Raw genomic sequence first — 6,717 nt, 5'->3', positions numbered from 1 at the left:
AAGCCTACCAGAACAAGAAAACCTGAAGTAAAAGCCAGTAATGCTTAAGATGCCAGAAATCTTACAAAGTTTATGGACCCAGGACACAGGGAGGACAAAAGGCTTCTAGTTCTCACATGGCTTGTCTAAAGCCTTTGTCAGGAGATCTCCAATCCCTTCCCTGGTTTGAACTCCATGACTTGTAAGCAGAAAACACCCTCTTTAAATTTTATCAGCCACAGAGTCACCAGGAGAACCATCAACTAGTTTGTCCACTGGCAATAGAACAGACTTCTCTGAGCAAGGGAAATAAGAACAAAATAATAGCCTGTGAGGCAAGTGGAATGGTATCACCAGAAGGAAAAACTGGTAAGGTTGAGCAGATTAGGGAACCCTGGCAATTCTCATAATTGAGAAAGATAGGCATTTAATCTATTTCCGACCTGTTTCCTGTCCTGGAGCATGTGATCATAACAGGTCACATATCATAGAGCCTAGAGTTCCCTGTGCTAATGAGATATCTAATAGGCCCTGAGAGTAACTAATAATCTTCCCTTCCTTGGCTTCCTTTCCCGGGCATCCCTTCCTGCAGAAGGGATTTAATCTCTGGTTCACCCGGAGTAAGTCGCATGTATCTTCTTCTGCTATGAATAAACAGTTTGGACAAGCAAGGACTATCTCTCATCAGGGACCGTTCTTGGAGGCCTTAGTCATATAGAGCCATGCCTAAGTCTCCCACAGAAGGCCTCTCCACACTCCTGGCACTCCCCCTGAGCTAAACTAGATTTATCCTTTTCCCCTCAATGTTTAACTTCATAGTTCCCAGCAACGTCTGGATGTCCAAGTGTTTGAGAAGTCCAGCCTCTGTCTCAGCCCACGCCATTTCTCACTTGGAGAAACACTGACTGGGACTCCTATGTTAGGCTGCGTTTTGTCTCCCCTGAGTGTCGTTCTGACACCCCAGCGGTTAAGCCAACTGCAGGATCACACTAGTCCACTCTGTGCTGTAAGGTTCTGTACTCCTGAAAGGTGGTCCAAGTGGGCACCCTGTGAAATGGATGAGTAGAAGGAAAATTGACAGCTCATGGTTCCTGGTATTTTTAAAATTTATATTTACTTGGGGCTGGAGCTTACCACATATATGGAGGTCAAAATGCTAGGGGGAATTGGTTCTCTCCTTCCTCCATATAGGTTCTGGACAGCTAACAAGTTGTCAGGCTTGGTGGCAAGTGCCCTTACCCACTGAACCATCTTGATGTCCCCTCATGATTCTCGACTTTTTCCCTACAAGACCCCATAGAAGCAAAATTGAGTAGGGGCTAAAGAAATAAGAGAGAGATGAGAAAGATTACTTACTGAAACTTCTGCCCAGACACATTCTGGAGACTCGTAACAAACAAACAAACCAACAAAACCTATAAAGAAGAACCTGCAGATGGGAGTAGCTAGATGGAAATGTACACGTAATGACAGGAAAGCCAGTGCTAAAAAGTAAGAAATAAAAATAGTTATAAGACAGGAGTAGTTGTAAACACCTCTATCTCAGCACTCGGAAGGCAAAGGCAGGGTTGTGAATTCCATGTTAGCCAAGACTAAAGAGCAAGTTCCAGGCCTTTATAAATTATATAGTGAGACTCCATTTCCTCTGTTACAAAATACAAAAGAATGATTGGAGAAGTTAAGTAGTTTCGACTGGAGAGATGGCTCAGTGGTTAAGAGCCCTGGCTGCTCTTCCAGAGGACCCAAGTTCAATTCCCAGCACCCACATCATACCTATCTGTAACTCCAGATCCACGACTTCTGACACCCTTACATGGCAAAACACCAATGAACATAGAAAGAAGTTTTATATTTAAGAAAATAGTTAATTATTAAGAAATCAATTGTGGGAGGTACAGATATCTCGTGCTCACAGATAAGTACCAGGGCAACCAGAATGTTAAACACACAGGTGTTATAGAATATTTGATTATTGTTCTTAGAGCAAAATAATGCAAGCTTAGAAAGATACCACATTTGTCAGATGCAGTTAGGTATGTCCTATAGAGATGCAGTTTGGGTGTGCCTCTAAAACCCTCCTTAGATAAGAATGCTAAAGAATGGAAACGTCCTGCCTATTTAAGGCAAATTACTTGGGAGAAGCCTGTGGTCTTTGCTCTTTGATCCCAGGTGAACTCAGCTGGATGGTCTTGACCTGCCCACCTTAAAAGTGAAAATGGGTCAGCCTGCACCATGACGGTGGCTTGGCTCGCCTACCAAGCTGTAAGGGAGGAGGTAGCAACTGGACCTTTGAGAGGGCTCAGTGGGCTCTTGCTTTGGACTCTCCTTTGGCTTGGAAGAGCTTCATGGAAGAAGCACCAGGTAAAAGATAGGGATTTCCTTTGGGCTTGCAGGAACCACAGGGAAGCAGCTGGCTAGACACAGGCGAAACGGGATTCGAGGTGAAAGTATAACAACGTAAAAACAGAATTCTAGGCCTTTAGGCCCAGGCTTGGGAATGTGGCCTTTGTAAAGGTATGCTAATCAAAAAAGAGAGCAACATTCCTCTACCCACCCGCTTCCTGGGTTCAAAGAGTGCTCATTCAAAGAAAGTCACCCTGGCCATTACCAGAACCTGCAATGCAAATGTGCTATTGTTAGAGGCTCTTAGAAGCTGTCTTGAGAGTTAACAATTACCAGGTATTCCTTGTGACTCTTGTAACTTTACACTTCCTTGTGACTCTTAACTGGTATCTTTGGTATCTTCCAACAACGCCCTCCCCACTTCCTTAAGTTTCGGTTTCTTTAAATACCCCCTTACCCAGCTACTCGGGGCGCCACGGTCCTCTACCCCTGCGTGGTGTATGACCATGGGCCCGAGAGCGCTCTTGAATAAAAATCCTCTTGCAATTTGCAGCAAGACCCGTTTCTTGTGGGTGATTTTGGGGTGTCGCCTCTCCTGAGTCAGAACGTGGGGGAGCCCTCACATTGTGGGTCTTTCATTTGGTGCGTTGGCCGGGAAACGCGACCACCCCTCACACCCGAGAACCGACTTGGAGGTATGGGGATCCCCTCTTGCGTGCGTGTGTGCCGGCCGGTGTCTCTGTTTTGAGTGTCTGTTTTCTGAAACGAACATTGGAACATGTGCTTGTTGTGTTGGGTTGTTTGTGTCTTGTCCTATGTTTCTGAAGTACGGCGAAGTCTGAGTTTGGATCCGTCTGAGTTTATTGAACTTGTGCCTTGGTTTTCCGGTTGCGAGATCGTGGGTTCGAGTCCCACCTCGTGCTTTGGTTTTACACCTGGCAGAGTGAGAAACAAGTGAGATTCTCTGGTTTTGGTTGTCTAGGTAGAAGTGGACGACGGTGTTTGTAGACGATGGGGTGATGGGGTTTTCTGAAATGCGCGCGTCTGTATTTGCAGCTGTCCTTTTGGGCCGTAAGGACCGGAGGACTGTGGTCGGCAGACGTGCTAAGAGGACCACAGGCTGTGGCCCTGGGGGACGCCCTGGGAGGTAGGGAGAGTCAGGGACGCCTGGCTGTCTCCGGAGATCGGTCAGAGGGACCGAGTTCTGTTGAAGCGGAAGCTTCCCCCTCCAACATCGTCTAATTCTTTTGCCTGCTTGTGGAGGACAAGAAAGGGTCGAGTGTGTCTGGATCTGTTGGTTTCTGTTTTGTGTGTTTTTGTGTATGTGTTTAGAGCTATGTAAAAATCTAAAAAAAAAAAAAAAAAAACAAAAGCAAAGGTAATTCTCATAGGTGCTTTATACCCTGACTAGAGATAGTTTACACCTGAGATGTGAGAAAATGGGTTTTAAGAAAAGTAGTACTCTCCGACTATGTGGGGGTAATTTGGTAATAAAATAAAATAAACAGTATTAATTGGTCTTTGGAGCCCTGAATCTGTAGTTAGAAATCTAGCGTGGCTGGAGAAGCCCTGCTAGGCGCTGATTATAAACGCTGCTCTTATAGGGACGAGCAGCTTCTCAAGTTCTATGGTAAGGGAACAGATGGCTGCTTTTCCTACAAAAATCTCTGTGCTTGTGATTATTGGATTCATCAGGTGACAAGGTGCTCCTCTCTTGAAATTACAGCTAGAAAAATTAAGAATTTTGTTTGGTTTAAATGAGCAAATGTATACGGCCATTTCATTTTTGTTTCTAAATAGTTTCAAAAGTATAAATATGTTTTATATGTCTTAGTTATAGATTAGTGGCTCATAGGTTATTGGTTATGATTAAAAATTTGTAACATTGGTAACAAAAAGTTGACTTAAAACTGGTAACTCTGGGTTAGAGTAATTCAGAACATGTGGCATGAGCCAACCCATGGGAACAGGTCTCTAAAGATACGCCTAAATTGGGTAATATTCTGTGTAATTCTTATCCTAGAAACCCGATTATAATAGATATATTGGCGGCTACACCTTCTTGTGTTTGTGTGCAGGAACGGACAGCCAAAACTTTGTAGCAAGTAATGTTTTTGGAGTTCAGTTTTAAAGAAAATAGATTGTTTTCACTGTTAAAATTGGGTTTTGCTTCTCAAAATTGTGGTTGTACTCTCATGTTACAAGAGAAATTGAAGGCTTCTCCCGAATCGGAGCCACCAGCTAAATCGGCTCCTCTAAAATCTATAAAGCCTCCTGAGTGGCCTAGTCCACAACCTTCCCCTTATCCACAGCCTCGACCCCAGCCACCGAGGGAACCCCAAACCCCTCGGGGCGTCGAGAGGCGGACCGCTGTGAGTACATGGAGCCACGGGGAGCCTCAGAGCGCAGAGTCTGGGCGGACTCTGGTGGACCTGCCCAAACTTTAAACCCTTCAGTACTGGTCATTTTCCACTGCTGGTATTTATAACTGGAAAATTAACCACCCCCTTTCTCAGGATCCCCAACGCCTCACAGGGTTGGTGGAGTTCCTTATGTTCTCTTATCAGCCTACTTGAGACGACTGTCAACAGCGGTTGCAGATGCTCTTAACAACCGAAGAGCGAGAGAGAATTCTGTTAGAAGCTAGAAATATAGCCCGGAAGCCAACGGCGGTCTACACAACTACAAAATGAGATCGACATGGGATTCCCTTTGACTCGCCCCAGTTGAAACTGCAACATGGCTAAAGGTAGGGAGAGCTTAAAAATCTATCGCCAGGCTCCGATCTCCAAGGTGTCTCAAAACAGGCCCACTAATTTGGCTAAGGTAAGAGGTAATGCAGGGGCCAATTGAACCTCCCTCAATGTTCCTTAAAAGGCTTATAAAAGCCTTCAGGCGGTTCACTCCCTTTGATCTTACCCAGAAGATCAGTGGCCATGGCCTTTCATAAGGCAGTCAGCTCCCGATATCAGAAAGAAACTTCAGAGATTAAAAGGTGTATTACAAAAAGGAGACAGTTATGCGATCTAGTAAAAGAGGCAGAGAAAGTGTGTGTAAAAAAGAGGCGGGAGGCAAAAAAAAAAAAAAAAACAGGAGGGATCGTAGACAAGAAAGAAATTTGCCACAGTGGTAGGAGAAAAAGAAAAGACAGGATCTAGACAGGAAACCTGGGCAACTGAAGACCGAGCCTCAGCTAAAGAGGCTCAGCTGTGTCAGACTGAAGTGACTTATTTGGGATACACCCTTCGAGGTGGAAAGCAGTGGCTAAAAGAAGCCAGAAAAAGACTGTAACTCAGATCCCCACCCCAACTACACCAAGGCAAGTAAGAGAATTCTTGGGTACTGCTGGCCTTCTACAGACTCTAGATACCTGGGTTGGCGACCTTAGCTGCCCAGTTGTACCCCCTAACCAAAGAAGGGGAGGTGTCTGTGTGGACCCCAGATCACCAGAAAGCCTTTAAAGAGATTAAAAAGGCCCTACTGATGGCCAGCCTATGCCTGACCTAACCAAGCCTTTCACTCTTTATGTGAAAGAGAGAACAGGGGTCACCAGAGGAATCCTTACTCAGACTTTGAGACTTTGAAAAAGGCCAGTGACTTACCTATCCAAGAAGTTACACCCTGTTGCCAGTGGGTGGTTTTCTTGCCTGAAAGCTATTGCTGCCATAATCTGCTTGTCAAGGATGCTGATAAGCTCACTCTGGGACAGCAAATATCTGTAGTGACATCCCACATTCTTGAAAGCATTACCAACGCTCCTGTGACACATCAGAGCTTTTTGTTGTCTAAATGAGTGACCTTCACTTCATTCCACCTGCTGTCCCACTGTGTGAGACTGCACCTACTCATCACTGCGCTGACATTCTGGCAAAAGAAATGATCTGAATTATCAGATCAGCCTTGGCCTGAGGGTACGAGCTGGTACACTGATGACAGTAGCCTCAAGGTTAAAGGTAAGCAAAAGGCGGGGACAGCAGTATGGTGGTGAACAGAAAGCAAGTGATCTAGGCCAGCAGCCTTCCTGAGGGACGTCGGCCCAGAAAGCTGAACTTGCGACTTTAAGACAAGCTCTATAAATGGCAAAAAAAAAAAGTCTACACTGACAACAGGTATGCTTTTGCCACTGTACGGGACAATATACAAAGAGGGCTGTTGACATCTGCAGAAAAAGACCTAAGATGCTGTGGCTAAAAAAAAAATCAGATGGCAGATCTAACCGTCAAGCAGGTGGCTCAAAGAACAATGATCCTGGCAGTCAAGAAGTCTAAAGATTATTATGACATCAGAGAGACCAGCTTTAGATACACCGCTGAACACTATCAAGCTATAGACAGTATTTGGCTTGGCCTGGGGGCCAAGAAATTCAAAGGTGTAGTTAGGTCCTGTGACTACTAT

The sequence above is a fragment of the Mus musculus genome, chromosome X, assembly GCF_000001635.26.
Source record: "Mus musculus strain C57BL/6J chromosome X, GRCm38.p6 C57BL/6J".
In the NCBI taxonomy this organism is placed as follows: Eukaryota; Metazoa; Chordata; class Mammalia; order Rodentia; family Muridae; genus Mus; species Mus musculus.
Note: the sequence above shows the minus strand (reverse complement) of the source record.